The sequence below is a fragment of the Varanus komodoensis genome, unplaced genomic scaffold (genome assembly GCF_004798865.1).
Source record: "Varanus komodoensis strain SLA01 unplaced genomic scaffold, ASM479886v1 scaffold6_2, whole genome shotgun sequence".
NCBI classification, from domain to species: domain Eukaryota; kingdom Metazoa; phylum Chordata; class Lepidosauria; order Squamata; family Varanidae; genus Varanus; species Varanus komodoensis.
The window spans coordinates 1,616,038-1,642,697 of NW_025336346.1; positions in this window are offsets into that span (position 1 = coordinate 1,616,038).

Consider the following 26,660-nt stretch of genomic DNA (forward strand, 5'->3'; position numbering starts at 1 on the left):
ATTCTTCAAAGGCTACTTAGTCCGCTGTGTGTTTGATTTACCGTACAATATCTCATTTTTTGTCAGAAGTTTTAGTAGGGCAGCGTGGACATTACTGGCTTTTTTAGATTTGTTATTGAATTGTCTGCAGCAGCTCTTGTATAACTGGTGTAGATTGTGGATTCCTTCAGTAATTCCACTACTGACTAAGAAAGTGATGTCAGTGATTGTGAGCAACAGAGCTTAATAAATTCTGACTCTAGTGATGATGAGTTCTATGGGTTCAACGAAAACTAGAAGAGTACTCGGACTTTAAAGTCTCTGTTTTGTTAATGACAGTGATGATGGTTCTTAATGCCACTGTTGACTGCTGTTCACTTTACAAGGTTGAAATACGGTATTACTGTATTATGTTATAGTTTATTAAATAGTTTAGTAAACCATTTGATTCAGAATATTTATTTTCTTGTTTTCCTCCTCTAAAAACTAGGTGTGTCTTATGGTCAGGTGCGTCTTATAGAGCAAAAAATATGGTATATACGGCTTTCAGATGTTCCATGTGTTGGACGAGAGTTTCTAGAGACAAGAGAAAAGAAAGCCTGTCCACAGAGCCAAGAATCAGGAAGGCTCAGCAAGCTCTCTTAATAAAATAGCCATGTTTATTCTGGTTCTAAAACAACATAGATTAAAATGTGTCAAGCTGAGGCAGAAAAAAAAATGGGGGATTTGGGGAGACCAAGAAGTGGGTCTGTTAAAGACACTCGTACACATCACACAACTTGCTGAGAAAAGTCACCAAACTCTTTTTAATTTCTGCAACTTGGGCTGTCATCAGAGGCACAGGAGCATGGCGGGCAGAGGAAACACAGATAAGGGGCACACAGACGTTCTCACAGGATGTTGGCCAGCCATTGGCTCGCTTGGGAGGAGAGCATCAGAAAATACTCTAGCCTGTGATAATTAATCTTCAGGACAGAGTTACCCAGGGATGCCAAGGCTCGGCCTGTCTTCTCCGAGTGACTTGCCTAGACTGGTTCAGTGGGGCAGTAGCCCTGCCCCACTGCTTCTTCAGCGTGAGAGCCCCACAGCCCAGTTTCTCACACCCCGCGGATGCTCCTGCAGTCTCTCCTCATTACTTGCTTTCAAAGAAGCGGCCCCAACAGTTCCCCCTCCCCTTCTCTTCCAGGAGCTGCCAGTCACCTGTCAAGGAGCTGCCGAAGGAATGCTTAATTCAATCAGCCCCCAGGCTGCAGCAGGCAGTGAGTAGAAGAGACCAAGTGTGTGTGTGTGTGTGTGTGTGTGTGAGAGAGAGAGGGAGAGAGAGAGAGAGAGAGAGAGCGAGCGCGTGCACTAACACTCATGAATTTAGTTGGGTATGTATGTGTTGAGAGGAAGAATCCAGCACCTGGCCTGGAGATATGCAACTGCTGTTCATCCAGTTTGATAAAATAACTGCTACTCTCAACTGTTAAGAAGACGTTGGGGGACAGCAAAAGACTTCTCCAGATGAAGCAAGGGCAATGACAGACTGCCGCTTTTGAAATCAAAATAAACCACTCGGAGGAAGGGAGCTAAAGTATGCAATCAAAACTCAATCATAGCAAATGAAAACTTCAGTCTAAAAAGCTCTCATTGAATAGGTGGAGTAGCAGATGGAAAAACTATAGGTCAAAAATGAAAGAGAGAGCTGGAGAAATCAAATATTTGTCAGGCAAAGCCCTGGTGAACCAGGACATACTTTCACGTGCTGATGGGAAGCCAGAAGGAGACCAGGATGCTTCTCAGGCCAGGCTAAGTTGGCCCCTCTTGAATTCCAGCCAGCCAGGCAACATACAAAAGCCACCCCAGCAACCCTTGGTGAACCAGCAGAGCCACCTGGGAGCAGACTGATCTTTGCACTGGAGGCAAAGCAGCCTGCGCAGGCCTTCCACAGTCCACACAGCAGGTGAGCCAGTGGGCGTCTTTGCCATGCTCCTAAAGTGCTATATTTGCTATCTCTCACATGTATTCCCCACCTTTCCCCAGAGGAGCTCAGGTAGCATATATGGGTGTCCTCCCTCACTTTTATCCTCACAACAACCCTGTGATATGAATTTGGCAGAGATAAAGTGGCTGGCCCAAGGTCTCCTCAGTAGCTTCATGGCCACTGCACTCAGGCCTCCCCCTCAAAACAAGGGTGGAAAACTGGGCAATCGGGCGGATGAATTGCCATGGGGAGTGCACATCTAGCATGTTTCTTTCAGAGAGTAATGGAAAAGCCCCCTCCCAGTGGTGCCTCCACCCTGCGGCTATGAACACTAAGCTAGGCCTGAGACTAACTAACAGTGTGGCCGGGACTGCTTTAGGCCACAGCTCCCTCCTCTGTAAAATGGGCACTCACCCCTCAGTCATTAACTTCCCTTGTAAATGGCTTTATCCTGAGATAAACACTGATTAACAGTGGTTACTTATGTTTGATATTTGAGTTAATGGATATAAGTTCAAGGGAAACACAACACCCCCCTGGGGTACCAGGATAGAAAGTAATTGCCTTTAGGAGAGCAGTGCAAATAATACTGTGTTTTAAAGCGCAAAATGTTTGTTTCTTCGTTGTAGGCCAATCCATAGCCTGCCCCATTTATGCTAATCAAATACTGTTATGTGCTTAATGTTTTATTATGTTACATGATATTATAATTGAGCGTGTACAGTGCTATAAATGTGCAATTTGGTCTTGATTAATGAAAGGCCTTTGTTTGCCAGTGCCTGCTCCAAGCTACAGAAATTTGTGTCATACCCGATGCTTTGGTGTGGTCTGAGGGAATAGTTCTGGCTTGAGCTTTAGTACAGGGTATATGCTAGCTTTCCACTCTTAAGTGTGTGCCTGCGATAATAGAAAAAAGGAATGCTGAAGAATTCTTTGCTATGGATTTGAAAAACAGCGGAGTTGACTTGAGATCCTGGTGGTGCTCTACAGAATCAGGAATATCTGGAATGAAGACGACCTCAACATACGGGAGGTCCGATAATGATTACAACACCATTGTGGCAGCCGCATGATTGTTGGAGGGATGTATGTAACCTCAAGGAAAGGCTTGTTGCTATCGGTTCCAGCTGCTTCCTCTGAGGTAAGGGGAACACTATGGCTGGCAATGAATATCGACAAAGGCCAACTTTTCCCCATTCACTGGAACAGCCATGAGAGGAGACCCTGGTTTGGATCAGCTAAATGAACAAAATCCCCTTTGGGTGATAGCTCTGAAAGAAGAAGGTGAGAGCTAGTGTAAGCAGGCACGCCGCTGATATAAATACTGAGGTGTAAAGATGCATCTTATCAGGTTTTTCCTTTCATGTAGGTGACCTTGATGGAGAAGTGCCCATAGCCAAGTAGTTACTGGCGATGACAGTAAGGGTTGCGGTATATAAGAAGGTTCCCCCACTCTCCTAAGCAAGGTGATAAAGAGATACCACAAGTGGTGGACTTTTCCACAACTAGCATGAGTTCACAATCACTTAGGGTACGGCTCTTCTGCTTAGCTCTTGTAATGTCCTGCTACTGGGTGTGGATAATAAATACTTTGCATTCACGTGATCAACAAAGGGTGGGGGGATCACTGCCATTTGATCTAGAAAGGCACCCCCAAAAGGAATTTACTTTAGTTTGTGTTACAAAAATTGATGCAAGCTTGTGCTAAAAGGGTGCAGTTATGATTCTAGTTCTGTAATTATATGTTCTAAAGCCTCCACTGACGGCAGCAAACTGGGAGGAGTGATGGAAGCCACTTTTGCCTCTCCATCTTCCTTTTCCTTTTTTTCCCCACATCCAGATGGACCTCTGAGCCTGACCTCTCCAAGGTCCTCCAGGGCTGCTTTGGTAACCATGTATTGCAGGCTACCTAGTTCTTGCAAGGCAGCTGCAAGGAAGCATGGGGAAGGATTGGATTACAGAGCCCCCCATTTCTGAGGTCCTCACAGTATCTATTGTCCTGGAGGGAGGACGCCGAAAAATCCTATGGTCCCTGGGATACTCTTGAGATCCTTGTGGTGCTTTAGGTGGACTGGAAATACTTCGAATAAAAGACAACCTCAGAACAAGAAAGGTCTGATAATGATTACAATACTGTTTTGGTGGTCACAGTTGCTCTCTAAATTAGGGTTGTTAACTTAGGATTCCTATGAAAATTAAGGTTGCACCAAAGCTTCTCTTGTTTTGATGCTTGAGTTAAAAGTAGTGATTTGGTGAGGAATAGTTATATATATTTCTCAAAACAATTTAATTATGAAAATATTAGTTTTTAGATCATATTCACTGCCATTGTTTCTTTTATCTGCTTCTTCATTTTCATCTTTTGCATTTAGTTACTGCTACATTTTCCTTCTAGAACAAGCACAAGGATAAATCCAGCCAATCAGGAATCCTTAATGAATGGGATGATATCATGATACAGCATAGCCAATCAGTGTTGACTATGTGTCACTAAGGACAAAGCAACCAGCTGAGAATAAGTATAATACTTCCTCTATCAGTCACTGGACAGTCCCAACTGGTAAAATGTCATATAATGAATGGGATGTCATTCTCAGTGCTACATAGCCAATCAGAATCTGACCGTTATTATGTCACTGAGGGTAAGTCAACTGAAACTGGGTTATGCTGAACATACACACTGTTTGCTTGCTTGATTGGTTGCAGTCTGGAAAGCCTCTTGTGAAGCCCTGATCCTGTATTTAGTGCTGTATTCCCAATCTGGATTAAGGTCCTTTACTGGCTTTCTGTCAGAAGACTCCGCAAGCTGCTATTTGCTTCCAAAACTGGTACAGAGCATGAACTGGAAGTGTTCTGCCAGATCATTTACTCTTTGGCTCTTGTTTCTTCAAAACCAAAGTGGCTGGGTGAAGTATGGTTTTAGAAAGTCCATTTGCCCCTTATAACTTTCTTTCCAGCCTAGAAGATGTGCGGTTGAAAGTCTCATTGATTTCAGTCAGTGAAACACTTCGACAGTTGGGGCTGCTCATTTTGCCTTTATGGTCTGCGTGCTGTCATTATCTCTTTGATACTTGGGAGAAGGGTGGGCATTATCTGGTGTTCGGGGAACTAGACTGTCCCCCCAGACCCCACAGGGGGCCTGCTGATGTTCAGTAGTGTGGGAAGGACAGAAAAGTGCTATTTTTCTTTAAAACAAGGACACAGGGAGCACATATGCTCTTTAGAGGAATAATCACACTGTGGCAAGAAGGGGGGACAATTCTGCCTCCAAACAAATATTGTTATAAATAACACTGGCTGCTTTTTAAAAATGGTGGCAAATGGAGCAGCATTGGGAGACTGGGGGATGAGGACCAAGCGCTGCTTACCCCTGCTGCAGGATGTCGAATTCCCAGGCTGAGCATATCGGGATCTCCCCTACAAGCTGTTGGCCATTTGTCCAAACCCCTTCTGTGTACATCAGGGGGACCCAAACATGCAGAAGGTGCGCTCTGCATACGGCAGCATCCGTGTTCCTGTAGCAGTTCATGACAGCTCCACGGGCACGAGCAGGCCTTCGGAGCTGCCATTGCAGCATCTCGGGGCCATTGACAAACAACCAAAGACAACATACTTGTATTTGCATCCTGCTGAAGACAGCTATGTGGAACATACTGAAATGATACTATGACAGCTCAGCGGTGGAAGCAATGCTCTTTTTCTGCTGATTCCATCACAGTTTCTCAATCATTTTGCTAACAGCAGGTTTGACACATTTTAAGGAAATCACTGAAGCAGAGAAACTAGCTCCATTTCGCTTTGTTTTTCTTTAAGTAAATCACTGAAAAGCAACAATGGTGGAAAATAATATGGGGCATCACTGTGCAGGAATATGAGATGCTCTTGTGCCTTAAAATGACAGGCGTTTGGCACAAATGTCTACAATAATCGAATCCCACTCCTTTGCCATCATCATTATTACTAGTACCACCACCACCACCCACAAATTCCTAGCAGACTGCTAATTAATTTATAAAAAGCTGACAACCCTCGCCAAAAGCAGAATAGACCGATAGGGAAATGATCTAGGCACGGGCAAACTACTCTGCAGTCGTGTCAAAATACAGGTTTTCCATACTCAAGGCTTAAAATGCCTTGGAACAGCTCCCGTGCTACGTAGGTGAATGCCTTATTGTTCTCAGTGTGGTATCTGCAATCTGAAGGCATATTTTGGCCTATTTAAATGTTATGTTCATGATTCGTGTTACAAAGCAGATGAAGCAAGAATTGCTTTAAGGCCAATCTAGCTCAAGCCTACAAGAGTTGAAGCTCTACCACTATCTAGATCAGGTATGGGTGGAAGGCAGACCTCCAGATGTTTGGAACTTCAACCCCCACAAGTCCCTGCAAGGACAGCCTCTGCAGGAATGCGGAGAGCTGAAATCCAAAACTTACGGTGATCTACTTTCTGCCTGCCCCTGGTCCGGCTAAAGGGATATAGGGAGAGGCTAAGCACTGAATGTGGAAACTGCAGAGCAGGTAATGGTAAACCAGTAAAGATGAATGAAGAAGCATAGGGCCATAGCACAGAGCAGGCAAATCAGGATACTCTGGAACACACGGGCAGCAGGTTGGAGATATACGAAGGATGTAGGAGGCCTGCCAGTCTCCCATATGTGCTCCATGTCTTCACATGTCCATATGCCATGACGGCATGGTATACTTGTCATGAGAATGACTTCTAAAGATAGGGCCTTCCTGGTAGTGGCACCATCACTTTGGAATCCTCTCTCCAGGGAGGCTCATCAGGCGCCTATTCTGATGACATTTCAGCATCAAGATGGACTTTCGATTTTCTCAGCCTGTTTTATCTGCACTTACAGCTTTTGTGCTGCTTTGCATTTGTTTCATTACTGCTGATTGCCTTATAATGCTATTGCTTATATGCTTTAGTTTTAAATTTGCTTTACTATAATTTGTAAGCTACCACAGCTAAATTAAAATAAAAAATAAAAATATCTTTGCATGGGGCTCTTAAGTACACAGCCGCAAGTATTCAGATATTGGGTTCAAAGTAGAGACATTGCTTAGCTTTCATACTCTGACTGTAGGATCTGGCCTTTCTTGATACAGAATATGGATGTCCTGCTAGGTTTGGAGTATGAACAGTCCTGGCAGCACATACAGCTGTGCCTCCAAAACACCAGTGTCCTTGGCTGTTTGTTAATGCCAGCTTAGAATTCCCAAACCACTTATATTCTTCTTCTAATTTGTTTTAAGGTTAGGTTTCTGGTTCATTTAGGATAAGAAGATTTAATATTCTAGGCAGCCGAAAGAAGGGTTGCTTCAACCTTCATGAGATGCCAGCTAAACAGATAACCTATTTAGACTAAATGTGTCTTGAGTTATGTAGTTTCGGTCAAAATCAGTTGGACAATATGAGCCGCACAAAAACTCGGGCTTGTTCCAGATGATTCAGAATTTTAAGGCTGCGTTCTGAAGAATGCTCAGTTGTGAGTAAGGCTCATGGGACGTTCTTCTGAGTAAACTCAACTGGAATTGTACTGTGTGCCAGTACTGATGTATGTGCAACATATTAGACCTAATCCAAGGCCAGGCAACATAAAGTTCTTTTTCTTTGTAATAGCAGAGCTGCCTTGTGGCAGTACATATGGGGCTAGATTCCCAACCTAATCACTCTTAAAGCAGACCATCTGTAGGACCTTAGTCATAACAGACTTGCTTGACTGATTTTTTAAAATAATTCTAGACTATCACATGGGCATCTTATTAATATTAGTATATGTTTTAAATAATTTTTAAAAATATTTTAACTGTAATTTATTGTATAATTTTATTTGATGTTCCTGTTGTTGGAGGGCCACTGCACTCTTCTGGGACACTTGGCTGCAGTTTTATGAAAAAGAGTAAATAAATAAATATGCTCTTCATATGACTAAATTTAGATCCAACCATAGTATTCTGCTATTGGTTTGTTTTTGTTTTTAGGGTCATCTTTGTATACTTGAAGAGAACAAATCCAATAAGGATTTTAAAAAAAATCTAGATGTTTATAATAGCTGTCCAATGAACTGAAGAAGAGTGAGTCAGCACTAATGCATTTGTAACTTCTAAACTTTGTACCTCCTAAAAAATAACAAACTAAATAAAAGCTGGATGAGTGCCATCGTTCAGACAGTATAAAAGAGACATACACATCCACAAATGAACATTTTTTAAATGTTCAGTTCAGGTTAAGAAAGTTCACGGAAGTCTAATTGGGCAGGAGAGTTTGGTGCTCACCGCTAGTGATGTTATGGACACCATCCAATTGTTTCCTGTGACAGTTCTGAAATTACATCTCATGCAGCATTTGCAATAGAAATGCGTGAGCTAACTGGGGGAAAATAGCATTTCCCCAGTGGCCAAATATTCTGGTTCTAGTGCTGGAAAAATGTGATATTCCCACAATAGGAGCACATCTTGGAGGGAAGACATCTGGATTCTGTGCAACGAATTACTATCGACTGTGCATTTAACGTGCTATAAACTGATCATTCAAAAAGCTGCTTGGGGACTCTTGGAAACAGCATCACAGCAATCCAATCAGTCAGTCAGTCAGTCAGTCAATCAATCAAATATTCAATCAATGACAGTTTTCTACATACCTTCAAAACTTTCCTTGTTTCATGCTGTGCTTGATTCCCAGCAGTCATGAAGTTGCTTTTGGTAATGGGGGTAGATCTGTAGATGCCATGTAGATGGAACTGGCTGCAAAGTACGTTGACACAGAAAGGGTGTTATGCGAGGGGAGGGGTGGTTAGAAGTTTCCCACTCCCATCAAAGGTGGGGGGATTGTGGGAAATGCATCAGCAAACACAACTGCCATGATTCGTCATGCCTCATCAATATGGCCTGCGCCATGCTTGTCCGCCTACACGGTCCCCCTTCCAAAGGAATGGGGGAGGCGTTCAGAAAGCAAAATGGCTCCTGCTGATCCAGTGGGAGACAAACACCGGCAACGCAGCTGGCATGAGATGGCCCCTCTCACTTGTCACCACACCTCTTCTTCCAGGAGACTTTCCAGGCACAGCATGAGCAAGTGGGGACCTTAGCAACAATAAAGACCTTTGCATCCTCTGCAAAACATCTCTCTGTGTGTGTGCGTGCGTGCGTGTGTGTGTGTGTGATGACCTCACGGCTCCATGTGCTGTGGGTGGGGAGAACAAAAGAAACTGCATTTTCACTCCAGGACAAATGATCAAAGCCTGAACAAATGGCATGAGGAGCCACGTTGCAGAGGAAAGGAAATGTTGATGGGATGAAAGACAGCACCAAATGCAGTCTCCACCATTACTTCAGACCCTGTAGGCCTAAATCTGTAGCTTCTTGGCATCATTACTTGCATTTCCTATTTTAGGGAAGCCCCAGCTACTTGGAACTTGCAGCCCTACGGGCACATGCTGATCTCCTGGAGTTGGTCCGGCCAAAGAGACTGGCAGGAGCAACCCCGTGGGTGGCACAGCAGCCATGCCACAGGTGCAGCCATGGTGGTCCTGGTGCCAAAGGCCAGTATCAGGGGCAGGGCAGGGACTGTCAGGCATTTGCTGAGGGCTCACACCCAGCAGAGGCCCCTGGGCTTTGTCCTTCTCTTCCTTCTTGAAATCTCCCCGTTCACCTGCCTCTCAATGTGGCCCCAACAACAGGGGTGGAGAAAGAAGGAAACCGCAGATGCCCTTGCCTGCCTTCTCACGGGATCTCTGCTTGTCAAGCAAGCCAGTGGTACTGATGAGAAGGTGGGCGAGGAGCAATTGACGATGCTCATGCAAAAGGTGCCAAACAGAGAGAGTGGGCCATTGAGGAGCTCTTGGAAGCCCAGCACTGGTACTGCCAGAGCCCCGTGTTGGCATCTATTTCTTCCTTGGACTGCTTCTCCCCTTCTTCCCCCTCTGTTCTGCTTAGCACCAGATGAATCTCCTTTCTCCAAGAGCCCTGATTCACTTGGTAAAGTGTGACTTAGATGTCACATTCTGCCCTTTGGATCTGGATTTAGAGGCAGTGCTTATAGCGGTAAATTCTGGGGCATGGGCACGCACCATGGCAATCCCCATAGCTGTACCCTCAAGGAGAGTCCCAAAATGCTGTGTTGTGTTGACCAAGATCAGCAAGGCAGCTTAGCAGGGTTTGCATCCACCACAAACACTACTTTCATAGCACGAATGTTTCTAGCTCCCCCAAAAGCAAGCCACCCCAAAATCCTTTGCATTGCCTCAGGGGTAACTCACAATATTTGTTCAGTGGGGGACTCTGTCCAGCTACTATGAGGATTGCAACTAAGCAGAGAAACCCGAGTGGGGTGGCCAGTGAGGTCACAGTCCCTGTGTGTCCTGTCTCCTCTATAGCAGTGCTTTGTGGGATTTCCTAAGGAGGCAGATGACCCAAGGGAGGGGAAATATGCATGGATTCCTCACTGAGCCTTGCCAATCCAGACATAATACATCCCTTCCACCCAAATAAAGATGTAACAAGTGGATGAAGAAATGGGGAGAGAAAAGGTTTGCAGATACTTCCTCTCCCTGCAGAGCCAGGCAATTGTGGAAGAATGGAGAGACTTTGCAACTGCTAGGAAAGTTATGTGATGTTTAGGGAAATCTTGCTTTCCTAAATGGATGTGCGCTTTTCCTTACTCTGTCAGAGAGTTTCATGGTGACAATTATCTGTGCTGCAAGGATCAGGTGCAAAAACACTGCAGTGAGTATTTTTGACATGCAGTGAAGTTCTTAATGCCCAGTTAATAAAGGCTATGATTTTCTTCTTTCTTTAAGTCAAGCCAAGGGAGTATTCGCAACTTCAACAAAAGATTTCTCAGGACATGGTTCTCTGGCTCCCGTGGCGAGGGAGAGTGCTGCTTCTTCTTGGAAAGGTGCCATGACAAATTGCTATTCCCAGAGCTGAGACATCCCTCGGGGCCAGCGGGGCATCTAGAGCTCTGGAGGGAGGAAATGTTCACACGCTGGGTGAGAGATTTCTTGGCCATTGGACTGGGGTCCACAAACACAGAGATGTCAGCCGTGCCTTTCCTCTACCACACAACAGAGTGTCGAGATGAAAGCCTTTCTGCTCCTTTACTTTATGTCTTCGCCAAGCTTAACTCACTGAGGAGCCCAGGAGGAGGAAAAGAGCACAGCGAGTTTCTACTGCCCTTAGTAAAGGGAGCTCAGAAAAGTTCCACGAAGGCAGAATTTGACCAGATTGCAGCAGTTCCTTGCAAGCTTCAGGCAGATCTGCCCCCTGCAAAGCCGCCAAGGAGTGGGGATGAAGAGTGAAAGGGAATCTCTCCCTCCCTCCCACACACACACACACACACACACACACACACAGCATGTAAGATGCCTGAGACAGGAGGGTGGCAGAAAGAGAGGTAAAATGGGCTGCCAGCCACTTTAAGCTCCGCTTGAAGCCCCACACGTCAGTGTGACTCAGCATAGTCCTGCCATGGGCCCATATCACCTCCCACTGCAGAGAAAGCCCACTGCCGCCGCCATCGTCGCAGCCACCCAGCTGTCCCTGCCACCTACTGCTGCCCCTGCTCCTGAAGTCCCCACCTGCCCACCAGCCAGCCAAGCTCCCTTCCCATCTGAGGCTCCCCCACCCCTGCCCGAGCTGCCAGCTAGCCAGCCAGCTCACCCACCTCCCTGCCCTCCATAGCCTTTTTTAACATGGCAGCAGCTCCAGCTTTCTTTCACCCTCCCCTGGCTGCCACCTTCCAGGCGTGATTTAAAAAAAAAGACCACCCCATGCCCTCATGGGCCAGGCTTCCCACAAAGACTGTTTCTCATTGGTTCAGGTCATGGCTACTCAAATCATCAGGAAAAAATAGCATCTTTGAAATGAGGCACCAGGAACCTGCAGACTCAACCATGTGCTTCCCGTGGGGGTGGGCAGACTTGGGAGCAGAGACAGGATGGACTGACCCTTTGAACTCCCGGGCCCTCAGTAGCTGCTTGCTTAATGCTGCCCCCTGCCCTCAAGCTTGAGCACTGCCCCCCTGGACAACCGGCTTTGGCTTCCCCTTCACAGTCAGCCCCAGCACGACGCTGCCCCTGGCCAATGGCCCCCATGGGAATGCAACATTCAGTACGAAAGGAAGGCTCTCCATCACTGCCTGCAGTTGTCTCCTGTGCCAACTAGCATTGCATGAGATTGTGGGTAGGAAGGGCAAAGCACTCCAGCAGCCCAGCCAGCAGCAGAGAGACTTCGCAGAAGAGAGCAGCCCTGCGGCCTGGGACCGATGGCCTGGGACGGTTCCTAATTTTACAGAATTTAGGCCTATGCTGCCATTCCAACAAGAGAGTCTCTCTGCAGCCTCTTTGTCTGGAAGAAGGCTTGTAGTGAGCTAAAGACTCCTAAAGTACCTCATGGGGTTTTCTCATTTGGTGTTCTTGCAGAGACCCCGCCCAGTCTTTCTGTTGTGTACTCTCCTATGAATCCGGAATTCTACTGTTGCGAAGTACATGTCATGTTTTTGATAGATTCTGACAAAATATATTTGAATATTACTCCCCTTTTTAAAAAAGTTGAGATGCCCCCCTACTGGCAGTCAGTGCCTTAAGCTCAACTATGCTGGAATATTGGGGGAGTTGAGGTTGGGCTCGCCCCTTTACACTTAAGCCATACCCATCCTGGAAGGAGGTTCCCCAGAACATCTCCAGAATGAAATCCAGCCCTCAGGAGGAAAAAGTTCTGCAGCCCCTGATGAGGGGCTGCAATGAATCCTTCTGAATAGAAGCCTTCATTGCTGGATGTGCTCTGAGCAGGAACTGCTAAACTGTGAGGTGACGTTGTTGTGTATTTAGGGTGACCAAGGGCCCTCGACCATCCTCTGTTTGATGGGCTGTCCAACCCACATCTGTTAGAAAGGTAATCAACAACACATGGGTAGCAGACTGGGCAAAATACACAGGTCTTCTGGTTGCAGTCTTCCCCGCGGCAGTGAGATGTCCTTTATCTCTGCTGAAATAATAATAATTCCAATACTTGCATCTGTGTATGTTAGCATAGGCCAATGATATGCAGATTGGCATCTGTCTGTGTCCTCTTTTTTGGGTCATACAGCTCCACTTTTCTGGCACGTTGTACGTGGCCACCCTCAATCTGTTACAAGCAGGCTATTGGTCAAGCACACGTGGATGCACTTCTCTATCATCTGAGGCCCACTGGGAGCTCTGGAGGTGAAAGGGCGGCTTCTGTTCATAGCTAATGGAGGATACAGTAGCCCTGTAAGCACCTCTGGCTGAGTGAATGATTGGAGATCAGGGAGGCTGTGTGATCATTCAGTGATGGGTAATTAACACAGGAGGCCTCCCTGCCAAACTCAGCACTCCTGCCTTTCAACAGCCAAACAAGGCTCAACTTGAGTGTGCATTTCCATGTGCTGAGTCAGAGCATGGAGAGCCCTCAAGCCTGGAGGGCTTCTCTCTCCGCTTCACAAACAGATGTGGGGAATGAATGACAAGCACTTGTCAAGAGGGGCTTAGGAGCTTCTGAGCTGATTAGTGATTCAGAAGTGATTGGCATGGTACAGAACACATCTGTGGCCAACGTGTAGAAGATGGCCCGGCCTGCAGTGTCTCTGCCCGGCCTGGCAAGGGATGAAGGGACACAAAGCTGGGACCGATACTTTTATTGGATATAGCGGTGGTTGGCTGAGACGTTTCTAGTGCGAAGCCAGATCTGCCAGCTGTCTCTTCTCTGCAGAGAGTGGTAGGACACACCCATGGGCATTTTGGCAGAGCACCATGATGGGCATCATCCCCACACACCTTGGGGTGAGGAGACGGCAGTTGTGCCCGGATACTACTGACCATGCTTCTTCGTCTGTGGAGACCTGCTGGCATGCAAAAGGTCCCACTTTCATTCCCTGGCTTCACCGGCAAATGCTGGAAAAACTCCTACCTGAATCCCTGGGGAAACTTTGCAGCCAGTCACTGGCGTTGTTCACGTCGCATGACAATGCATTGTGGGTGAAAAGCAGAACTACTTCTCACAGGATGGGTTGTTTGCCATGACAACCGGGGTGGGGGCTGGATCTGACTACTGTCCAGTTCCTCACAATTCCCCACCTTTCTTGAGACTGTAGGTGCCCAGGGAAATGGAAGCATGTAGCCATATCTTTCTTTGGAGCACAGAGGATTGACAACTAGCGTGTCGCTATGACGTTCATGCTAGCTCTCCAACTTCCCTTCTCCTGAAAGAGGATGGCTAGCACTTTCCCACTTTCCTGAGATCTTCCCACAAAGTGGGTGATCAACTGGCCAAACCCTTCCACAAACAAAGATCATTGGTGTGCCTTTTCACCACTGTCAAGAAGGATTAAAGTTTTGGGTTTTTAAAAGGCATTTGCAGCCTCTCTGGGTCAATGTCTGTTGAGGCTGCTTGCTGAACTTTGACCTCAGACACCACCAGCCCCAAACATGTTTAGGTGCCCATTTTGGACTCATGTAAGTGTGCAAATGGAGAATTGTGCTAGTCTGGATAAAAACTTTTAAAAATATTCAAAATATGCACATATATTGGGCTAAAAATGGGTGAGAAATCAGCAAGAGCGCCTCCAAGGTGCTGCTTGGGCAGAGGGTGGGAGGAGTATTAAGGCTGGGACTCCATGCTGAGGTAGGGAAACTCCCAGTTCAATAATGTGTGGATCAGCCCTTGGCTGCAAATGGCACATTAAGGTAGGCCAAGGAGCATCCTTGGATCCAAGGTCACTTGGTCACAGCCTTTCCATCTAGGCCGAACTGTGCTGCATTTCCATTCATTCATTCATTCATTCCTTTCATTTCTGTGCTGCCCAATAGCAGAAGCTCTCTGGGCAGCTCAGAAATAAGTACAATAATGCTAATTGATAATAAAATACAAATATAGTAATAAAAGTCAGAAGCAATAAAATGCAGCACAAAATTCAATATTCAACAGTTGTTCTTGTTGTTCAGTCGCAAAGTTGTGCCCAACTCTTTGCGACCCCATGGACAACATTCCTCCAGGTTCTCCTGTCCTCCACCATCCCCTGGAGTGCACCCAAGCCCACGCCCAGCTCTCCAGTGACCCCATCCAGCCACCTCAACCTCTCCCATCCCCTCCTCCTTTTGCCTTCAATTGTTCCCAGCATCAGGGTCTTTTCCAGTGAGTCCTTCCTTCTCATTAGGTGGCCAAAATATTTGAGCTTCAGCTTTAGGACCTGACCTTCTAAAGAGCAGTCAGGGTTGATCTCCTCTAGGACTGACTGGTTTGATCTCTTTGCAGTCCAAGGGACTCTCAGGAGTCTTCTCCAACACCACAATTCAAAAGCATCAATTTTTTGGTGCTCAGCCTTCCTTAGGGTCCAACTCTCACAGCCATACGTTACAAATTCAACAGTTAAAACAGTTTAAATAACTATAACAATTTCAGTAAACACCAAACTTGTTAAAACAGTTGAATTGCAGTAATTATTTCTAAATTTGCACCCATACATAGAGAATATACAAATGGAATTTCCATGAAACGTATGCAACTCCCTTGGTCCCTTTTTGGGCTGATGGGCCCGTGTGGATCCATCCCTATTCCTAGATAGCCCATGCCTTCTGTCCTCCTTTCCTGCAACCCACATTCCACCGCACCTGAGTTGCATGCTGCATCTCCACACAGCCTCCTCCCCATAAGAAGAGTTCACGAGCGCTTTCATTGCATCAGACACGCCGTTACCCATCTCCCCACGGCCCTGCACAGCCCCGCAACAACACAAAGGAGTGAGAAAAAGAGAACTGCTCCTTCTTTCCTCGTGTTTAATATGCTGTTCGATGTTTCCCTGTGGGCTTTGCCACTGATTCCATTTTAATTGCCTGGCCCTGACATCTCAATAATAACATCCATCCTCCGAGCAGAGAGGGGAGGCACGTTCTTTGTCTGGCGGAGCGACGGTTTCTACAAGTTCATGCCAAGCCGTTCTCGCTCGCCGCCATGGCACTGGCAGGAAACGGGTTTGACACCCCCAGATCATATCCCGTGAAAGCCACGCTGAGCCCGCTGGCAGTCCCCTTCTGCCGACTCAGGGCAGCACGGGAAGAGACACGGGCTTGGGCGCATCGTGTCTCTACAGCTCCCTTTGCTCTGCTTCTCTGCGCTTGCTCTGTTGATGCTGGCTCGCCTCCGTCCGGCATTTGAACCTGGGAAAGACTGCAATTTGGCAAGCAGGAGAAGCCGCAGGATGGGAACACACTAGAAGGACATCGCTAATTATGCTGGTTATAAGCATGACACCTTCACTTCTCGTAGGATGGCCAGGTGCTCATCTTAACAGAAAAAAAGCAAGTCAGAAGGGCTCTCCTGGGCCATCTAGTCTGACCCCAGCTCCAGTCAGCTGTCCTTTACATAGGATTGTCCATTATTTGATGGGGCTGATTAGGTATAGGAGAGAGCTGTGCCTGGCCTTCTCCCAGACTTTCCGGTGGCCACTGTTTGAAGCAATGTACTGATTTAGAGTTGGTGAGTGGAACCTCTTTTAGCCCAATGGAAGGAGTCTATTTTTGGGGAAATTCTCAGGGGCCAAGATCCAGTCATGGGCATGGTCAAAAGCAAGCAAAGGGATGAGGCCAAGAGAAAAAGGGGCAAAGCCAGAGCACCAGCATCTTTTAACTTCATGCTTTTATGGCCAGCAACTGAGCTTTAGTAGAAGCATTTCAATTGTATAGAATGCGAGAAAAAGCCAGGAAATCTCATAATTGGTGGTTGGCAGACAGGGGTGGGGCAAAGGAAGGGGTGTTGACATCCAGGAATCCCCTAGAAGGATGTACCTAGATTGCCCAGATTGTACCTAGATTTCTCCCATGGCCCTGAGGTTCTGCACCCATAGATCTTCAGCTCATTCCAGTACTATGGTCCTGCTTTTATTGGAGGCAGAGGTTCTTGATCCCTTAAAGCATTCATGCGAGCTTCTTCGCAGATTACTTCATTCCCAAGTCTCATCAGGTTACAAAATCTTTGCAGGTTAGCAGAATGTGCCTTCCCCTGACACAGCACTTACCAAGGCTCAAGGCCATGCTGATAGAACAGAACCAGTGAGGAATTCTCTGGAGTCCTAGAGCAGGATGCCAGTTTTCTGCTTATATTTGTGGGTAGAGGGCACATACCCAGCACAGACCTATTGAAATCAATGGGCCTAAGCATGCTCAATTTCACATTAGGTTGTGGCCATTCATGTCTAGAGTATGGGCAGTTTCTTGACCTCTGCTCATGCAGCTCTGTTGTATAACATCAACATTATATATAAGGGACTGGATCCAGATTTACTGCACTGATCAATTGCTCTGGTGGAAGTGGAGTTACCTGCCCCTTCTTCCTGCAGCAGCCCCTCCAGCCTCGGGAAGCACTACGTGGAGGGTCAGAAACTGTGCAGAATGAGGTGAATTGTGGTGTGTGTTGAGGGGCAGGGAGTTTCCCCTCAAATTGGTCAGGGGGATCTTATGTGAGCAGAATCCTTCCTCTTGAGAAAGACCAATCCCAGTTCTTAGCTTGATAAATGCAGTAAAGGGCTGGAGAGGGAGGATGTCACTAAAATGCGGCATGTCCTATTTTAACTAAACCTCTATTTACAGACTTCCTTGTACCTCAGACTCTTCATCAGTGTCTCCTTCTTGTAAAAATGGATTGCTGAAGATACAGATCAGCCTTCCTCACCCTGCTGTCCTCCAGATGCTTTAAATCACAGTTTCTATAATTCCCAGCCAGTCAATGGCCAATGGGCATGCTGATCGGGAATTATGGGAGCTGCAGCCGAACACATCTCTAGGGCATCAGGCTGTGGGGAGGCAGATATAAATAGACTTGTGCCCTCATACCTTAGTGACCTGTGAATACACAGCTGAACAAAATGCTTCCTGGTAGCTAATCCATGGCAGTACAATTCTTTTTCTCCTTTTGCCTGACTGGAGAGTGAATGCCAGCCACTATCTGACTGACCTGCTGGCTTTCACATAACCTTTGCATTCTCTGTTTAATATATTGCTTACAGCTCTCAATGTGGTGCAATTTATGTATCTATAAAAAGAAAAAGAAAAAAGAAAGAACACAATGGAGAGCAATAGAGAAGGGGAAACAAACTGAGGAGAAAGTGTGATGCATCATTTAAAAATTAGTGAGTGCCTTCTTGAGTTCAAGTGGGGTCAAGGTGATACCAGTCTCTGATTAGGTCAGAAGAATGGGCAGATGAGACCTTTCCTGTCCAGGAGACAAAACAATAGAAAAACTTCATTTATTTAATTTCTACATGCCAGGTTGCTGTTAAAGGTACAAGTGGGGGCTGTATGCAACAGCAGCAGCAGCAGTAATACTAGTCCCCTGGAAGAAGGAAATGAGTTTCCCAATCCAGGGTCACGCTTGTAGAATCGCTTTGTTTTTCACTGAAACCAGTTGCAAAAAGGAGGCTCAGGAAAGGCAGGATGAGAAACAAGGTGCCTTTGAACATGCCTTTAGTCCAGAGATAGGTTTTCAACACCACAACTGGAGCCTGAGCACAAATCCTTTCACACAGAAACCTACCCCTGTTTCCCCTCAAGCTTTCTTGATTTTAGCAACCTGATTTAGAAAGCTGAAGGAAAGCCTTTTGGGTTTATTGTTGTTAAAAGGTTGAAAGTCAGAAACAATCCTGCTGATCTATTCCAGTTCACCTGGACATTTACAAACAAATCCTGTTCTCAATTCTGCCTCACATAAGAGCATAAGAAAAGCTATGCTGGATCAGACCAAAGGTCCATCTAGTTCCACCCTCTGTACACATGGTGGCTGAGCAGGATGGGCCCAAGCTCCTCGGCAACTCATGTATGCAGACAGGCCACCTCTGGTAAAGCAGGCAGCACATAGCCAGCAAGGCTAGTAGCCACTGATAGCCTTTTTAAAGCCTTTTTAAAGATTGGAGTCCATCACCCCTTTCCATGGCAGTGAATTCTGTAGTTAGCTATATACTGTGTGAAGAAGTACTTCCTTTTATTTGCCCTGAACCTTCCACCAATGAAGTTTATGGGATGACCCCAAGTTCAAGTGTTTTGGGAGAGGAAGAAAAATGTCTCCCTCTCTACTTTCTACATACCAAACAGAAAGCTCTCTAAACAGAAACTTTCTGTTTCTAAACACTTCTATCATGTCTCCCCTTACTTGCCTTTTTCCTAAGCTGAAGAGTTCCAGTTGTAGCTGCTCTGCACAGGAAAGCAGCTGCAGCCACCTGATAATTTTTGTTGCCCTTCTCCGTACCTTTTTCCATTCAATAATTCCCCTTTTCGGGTAAGGCGACCAGAACTGAACACAATATTCCAAGTGATCACACCAATGATTTGTATAAGGAAAGTAATATTTTGGCAGTTCTATTTTCTATTCCATTCCTAATTATGCCTAGCATGGAGTTTGCCTTCTTCACAGTCCCTGAGCACCGGCCTGACATTTTCATTGAGCTGCCCACCACTCTCCCAAGATGCCTTTCTTGCTCAGATCCCTTCAGTATATACTTGAAGCTGGGATTTTTTTGCACTTGCCTATATGGAACTGCATTTGCCATCTGTTCTGCCCTGGTCCCCCTAGCTATGCAGGAGCTGCTGTTGATGATCCTTTCCTGAGGAGAGGGTCCTTGCCCTACAGATATTCTGAATGTCCATTTGGCTCTGTTTGTGGCCAAACACTGAACCCAGGATCATTAACCTGTTTCCTGACACTGATCTCTTAGGCTGTGTTGCTAATCTGCTCTTTTACCAAATAGCCCAAGGATAAGATGGGAAACTTCCCTGTTGCAGGATTTATCTGTTGTTGTTCTTGTTGTTGTTCTTAAATTTCTAATTTGTAGGATTAGCTGGGATGGTAAGGCAGATCTGTTATGGTCAGGTTAGTTCAAGGGCACCAAGAGGGGAGATTTCATTTCAGACACCAATGGGACCATGCATGCTTTCCTGCTATTTGTGCTGCATTCACATGCATCTCGGATGAAAGGAGAAGGATAGTGCTTCATGCAGGAGAGACTTATAACTCTTTTTGCTAAGGCTCCTCTCATTCCAGAGATGCAGGAAATCCAGCATTCCTTTCAGATGCAGGAAATCCAGAGCTGAAACATTTTTGCCAGATGGCTTTGCAACCTCTGCTGGATGATGAAAGAGCCCACCACTGCTCCATCTGATTGGCTCCGTTTTTGCATAGTGAGTGGCCTCATTCAAGCATAATGCCATGCTGTAGTTTAGGATCCCAAGGACATGCACTGGGTTCACCAGCGTTCCCTCTCTTCCATAAGGTCACTATAGTTTCACCCAAATCTGGACAAACTGGTTAGTTCAACCTGGTTAGTTTGAATTATGGTTTACTGTACCAAGCCAATTTCAAACCATATTTAAGAATACTCTTAGTTCATAGTTTGGACATGGCAATGAACTGAGGTGAATCGAAGAGCAAAGCACAATTCTAGTCTCCTCCTTCCAGCTTCTGAAAAGGACGGGAAGGGATCAAAAGTGCACCACCCCACGGCTCATGCATGAGATCACATTTCAGCATTCTATCCGAGCTAGCCCAAAATGTGAAAGGGAGTGTTGTTAATAGGGGTTCCCAGGTTAGATCTTTGTAAGTGTAAAGAGCAACAGTTTTCTTCCCTTCTAAATGGAAGGGGGTAGAGTTGCAAAGTAGAGCCAGTTCATTTTGCCTGTGGAACTCCGTGGTCAAGGCAAGCTTTGGCAGCAATGCTCTGGTAGAATGGGCAGCAGCTAAAATAATGGATGGTGGGGGAATCTGTTGGATTTAATGGCTGGGTTTGCATGATCACTGAGGGAATATATGGCACGGTGACGTATTTTCCCTCCCTGTGTGTGCTGCTTGTGAGCCACCTAATTAATGTACTTAGATGATGACATCTGAACCAGGCAAGGATGAATGACTGGAGTGGTTTACAAACCACCCTGAAATGCTGGATCAAGCCAATGTTTTCAGGGTGATTTGTACACAGCTCCAGCCACGCACCCCTACCAGCTTCAGAAGTCATGGCAACCTGCCCCCATCAAGGGGAATTATGCTAATTAGGCAGCATACATGAGGAGGAAACACAAGCCACCAGGGTTCTTTTTCCCTCTGTAATCATGCAAACCTACGCAGTATGTTGCTATCTCAGTAAATTGTTCCTGTTATCCCACATGTCACTGATATCTGGATTTGCACAATATATAGAAAAACTTACTGGATTGTTTTGGATTCAGATTGTATTGCTTGGAACACTGGGAATGTACAGAGTGAGTTTATTCAACACATCCCTGGTCATTAGTTTATAGCATGTCAAGGAAAGATGACATCTCTACTCTTTGAGTTCAGAAGCCACAGAGAAACAAACATTTCTGGCATGTCTTGGTTTGTTCATTTGCCTGAACTCTGCTACAAATCGTCTTAGAGCAAAAGCCAGGAATGTGTCAGCCACAGTTATGATTAGTTGGAGAACCACGAGGAGAGGTGAAGTTAGTGTTGTTATTTCAGAAGTCAACAGTGTGCAGGCCAGCCGCAGGAACACCAAAATTCTTATGGCCAAACTGCACATTATACTAATCTGGTTGCATGTGGCTGATGCTTGTCTTACTTTGTACTCTAGTGCAAATGTTTGTGGTCCCTGTTTGGATTGGGACCATGGCACTCTGGGAGGACTAAGCTTTCTGCACACCCATTTTTCTCAAAATCCCCTTCCACTGGGGGTGTGGTTAATCAAGGAAATAAGCATCTTTTGAAGTCAATGGAAGTCCCTCCGCCATTTTTAATTCCCACCCAAGAGGAGGGATTTTGGGAATTAAAACAGGTAGGGGGAAAGTTAAATCTGCCTCTCCTGGATTCCCATGGTCCCAATTCCTGAGCATGTATGAAAAAGTAAAAAATGAAGATGACCCTTGTCTACCTGCTATGTAAGTAGTGTAAATGGGGATGCAGGTACTAAGAGGTAAGGGGAAAGGTGTGCGTGGGAATAAAACTCCATTCTAGCCCATTTGAATAAAAAACAAAACTCATACAATATTGGGGTTCCAAAGGAGAGACTTTCTGGTGGAAACATAAGATTTGGATTTGGTTTGGTTTAATGGCTTTGCCAAACTGTTTGTTTGGTGTTTGTGCTGGTACTTATAAACTAGGCATGGGGAAGAATTTTGTTCAGGCTGTATTTTAATTCAAACTCACCTAACTTCACACTATGAACTAATAAATAATTAAAATGGACATCCTGAACATCATGAAAAGCTTCCTCACTATCAGAATGAGGAACAATACAACACTGGAACCAGCTGCCTAGAGAGGTGGTGGCCTCTCCCACACTAGAGACATTCAAAAAGAAACTGGACAGCCCTCTGAGCAGGATGGTGTGAACTGGTGTCCTGCAACAGCAGAGGGTTGGGCCTGATGGCCTTCATGGCCCCTTCCAGCTCTACTATTCTATGATTCTATGATAACTGCACACTAAGTAAAGTAACTGAAGTAAAACTGAATTATCTTTCAAAATTTACACTTAAAGCAGAAATAACTTTAACATGCATTATACTGGGAAAAATTACCTGCAAATGTGTAAATGGAGCAAAAATTGCAGAGCAAAATACATATATGAAGAGAAATATGCACAAAAATGGATATGAATTTTCACCCCACATGTCTATGTGGGGTTTAATATCAACATTCAGAGGGAAACCTATCGACTTTGGAATACAAAGACATTTGAATATTGTATACAAAATGCAATACAATACTTCTCATTGGAATAAAATACTGCAAAGACCCAAAATGAACAGATCCATCCACCCCTGTGTGAAACTGCCCTGTTCCTGTTGTTTCTAAACAACAGTTGCCTGTAATGATCTGAATGTGTGTTGCACTATACAGAAAGCAGCTTGCATGTTGTGTTGGCTTTTTCAAAAAAGCTTCTTCAGAATGGAGAAACTGGAGGGTGCAATTCTACCCTGAGAGAAGGGGGAGTGTTACATTATCTCATGGGTCCTTAAACCAAGGCCTGTGGGCCGGATTCGGCCCGCCATGCCCATTTAACCAGCCCGCCCCACAGGTTTTACACTTGTGGGCACACGTGGGGTTCCGCACAGGTGCGTGGCTTGCTCGTGAGGAGGTAGTTTTGGACTCGCTTGGAGAAAATGATCTCCTCATGAGCAAGCCGGCGCCTAAACCTCTCCCCCTCCCTGCCTTGCCTTGCCTGGGCCTAAACCTCCCAACCTCCCCCAGCACCCCTTGGTGGCCCACGCCCACTGGCATCTGTCAACTGGCCCCCTGTTGAAAAAGTTTGAGGACCCCTGCATTACCTTAAGAAAGGAAACCATTTAAGGACAACTACTTGCAAATGGACCCGGCCTTGAGGGCTGGGAATAGCCCTTGTGTCGATAAAGTGAAGGCAGATGTCAGGGTTTGTCTGCCCCTCTGGTGCACATGAAACTGCCTGCTGACCCCCGCAAGGCATGGCTCCTGCCAGGTGCTTCCTTGTAGGGAGGGATCTCCACTCTCTTCCCTGGAGGGATGGTGAGTGATGCCCCCCACTGGAAAACTCCTTGGAGAAGGACCTTGGAGAAGGGTGACCTGGAAGACCAGGAGCCACCTGCCACCAGCAGTACCCAAGTAGGCTAAGGGGAACCTGGACCCTCTGGGGAGATTCTTCCGAAGGCATCACCTATCTGAGGAGGACCTTGGAATTAGAGGCACAGAAACCCCCAAGCCCTCCAGAGAGATGCTGCCTAAAAAGACAGAAACTCAGAGGGAGGACCAGATTGCGCCAGAGACCTCTTTGTGAGAAAAGGTACATGTGAACCTTTTTGCCTGTGATCTGCAGGACTGAGACCATCCCTGATTGTGCAGAACACTTGGAAACTCTGGACCCTCGGACCTGTGACCTTGTAACCTTCCGAGGTTTCATTCTGTATGGACTGCAAAGCTGTATGCTGGTTAAGGAAGCCGTCTCCTCGTGACTGAAATTTGTACGGCAGACTTCAATCACATGAACGTATGCAAGTAATTACAATTATCTAATACATGTTTATTAGAATAACCCTCAGGTGCACACTGCTGGAGTCTAGTTGGCATCTCTGCCCAGTTTTGGGTGGCTTGATCACACCAGCTTGGCACCATGGTGGGGACAGGCAGATATGTGCCCTGCTCTTGAATCAGGGAAATGACATGTAAAAGCACACACCCTTGAATCCACATGGTTTTGCTTTTGAGGCATTCCCCATTCAGTGGTGCCACTTCAGTGTGTGCTTCTAGCAGGCCTGCAAGAAGGGCCTCGCTATAGCTTTGCTGAGAGGGGACTAAGTGTCTGTGGGATAACAACTGCACATGGCTTCTTCTGGGGAAGCCATGAGGCAGTCACCATGGCCTCATGACCAGTCTCCATCTCTTGTGTCCCAGTCCAAACTCTGCAGAGACTGAACGAAGGAACAAATGGGAGAGCTGAGAGAATAGACCACACGTCACAAAGACCCGGCCTTTAAGGCCCGGCCTCCTCTGAGTTCCTTGTCACTCAGAACCAATTTAAAAAGCTTTCCGTGCCTTAGGACAGCTGGCCATCATCCTGGATGATTGGAAGGAGGGCACAGTCCTATGAGTCACAGGACTGCTCTGTATCCATAAGCTTACATCCTTATGCCAAGTTGCAGCACAACTGGAATTGCCCTCAGGAAGCACTTAGGAACACAGAAACAGCGAGTCAGAAGGGACCCCCAGGGCCATCTGGTTTGACCCCCGGCTCCAGCCGGCTCTGCTCTGCCCACCCTGTGCATGCCCAGCCTGTCCTTGGACACCCTCACTGATGGGGCTCCAACCACCTTCAGCCACTTGGTCCAAAGCTCCAAAGTGCTGCGCATGTGGAAGCTAGAGAGGTTACATAGGTAAATCACAAAGGAGTCACACGGGTCCAATCTCAGATTCGCCCCAAAGATGCCAAATTGCAGTCCCCTCTGTCTGGTTATCCAACTCCGAGGGAGTCCTCCCTCGCTCTCCGGCACCTTTTAGACATAGTTACCTCAGCACAAATTCTCCCTTAGATCAATTCTAGGGGGTAGGATCATGAATCACGGCTGGGGATAGGAACTGGGGGAGGAAGGAGTCGGGACCAAAAGTGAGCGATTTCTGATTTTAAGCTGTAACCTTACAGTGATGCCCCTCCCTTTCTTACATGCCAAGTCAGAAGTGAAGCTATAGTGCAGTGAAGGGACAACAGGCTCTGCCCCTTGAATCAAGCCCCACTGCCGCTTCTCGTCTAAGAGAACAAGTGAGGGCGCTGCTCCTTGCAGACAAAGGGCCACTCCATGAAACTGTCTTAATAGCTTGTAATCTGCCCAGAAGACATCAGCTATTGGGTGGCTTAGAAATGTAACCATACATACATAGAGGCAAGACTTTCTACATGAGCCTTCCCCAAACTGGCACCCTCTAGGTAAATGGGACGACAACTTCCATCACGCAGCTGGCAGTGGCCACGCTAGCTGGAAATGATCTAGTTCAGCACACTCAAAGGGCACCAGGTTGGAAAAAGCTGCTCTACACAGAAGTTGCTTCAGGTAGAAAAATGTGCACAAATCTCCGTTGTGATACCTTCAGATGTGGCCTTGTGTGATGTCCCTGTAATTGGGCATGTGCCCAATTTCTTACAGGGAAGGGATTTCTGTGTAAAATGTTTACCTTTTTGGAAGCTGCCCAAAGCTAAGGAGTGTTCACTAATTCATCATTTTTCTACCCTGGAAGCATCAGTTTGAACTAATTTGAAATACACTTAAAAGGGGAAGATTTGACGGGCTAAGCAGGGGGACTTTTGTTCTTTTCTCCACATCAAGATTTCCCTGGTGAAATAACGTTGATAATGAAATGCTGCTACTTTTTATTTTTGTTTATTTTGGAGATGGACTACTTTTTTTCCAGAGATGGTGGAAGAACATCAAAGCGGCACTCTGAGATATGTCTCGGAGTATAAATAGCTCTGCTGAGAGGCGCCTTCTGCCTTCTGCTCTGCAAAGTTAGACGGGGTCTGCTGGAAGAGATGGTTATAAAAAAGAATTATTCATTTCCCTCTTCTAATTAACTAGGTATTGGTAAAACGTCCTGGGAGAATGGAGTTAGGCAAACTGCGGTGGCTTCCCCGTGTCCCTTGTGTGCGTGCTGGAAAAGCGACATTGCCTGTCAAAATCTTCCCCTCCCGTCTTTTCAAGAATAAAGAATGTCAGATATTTCCATCCTGACACATTCTTGACTGAGATTGATGGGAGAGAAATGGAATTTGCAGCGTGGTGAGCTCATGCAGATTGCACTCAGCTTGGGGAGAGGAGCGCCGAAGCCCTTTAAATAAAAGTTGTGATTAGGAGAGCCAGCATCTATGGAGAACTGGTATCTCTGGAAAACACCTGATCTGACTGAAGCGCTGCAGATGTCTCCACACAAATGTCTCCCTGCACCAGGGCTGATCGCTGTGTGATACCGGGGAAGCTAAACCGCTCTTGTCATTGGGGAGACGGTGCGGAGCAGCAGAAACTTGCTTGGCGCAGGCTTTGAACAGAGTTCTATTTGGACAGGTGTAGATGAGCTTGAATAATTTAGCAAAGCACAGGGTTAGTCAGTCGCAGATGCTGGGGGAGATTAATTACAGAGCCTGGAAAATGCTGCATTGGAGGGTAGTTGTGTGCGTGCGCGCGGCGTGTGCGGTGCGATAAAGTTTTTGAATTAATGGATT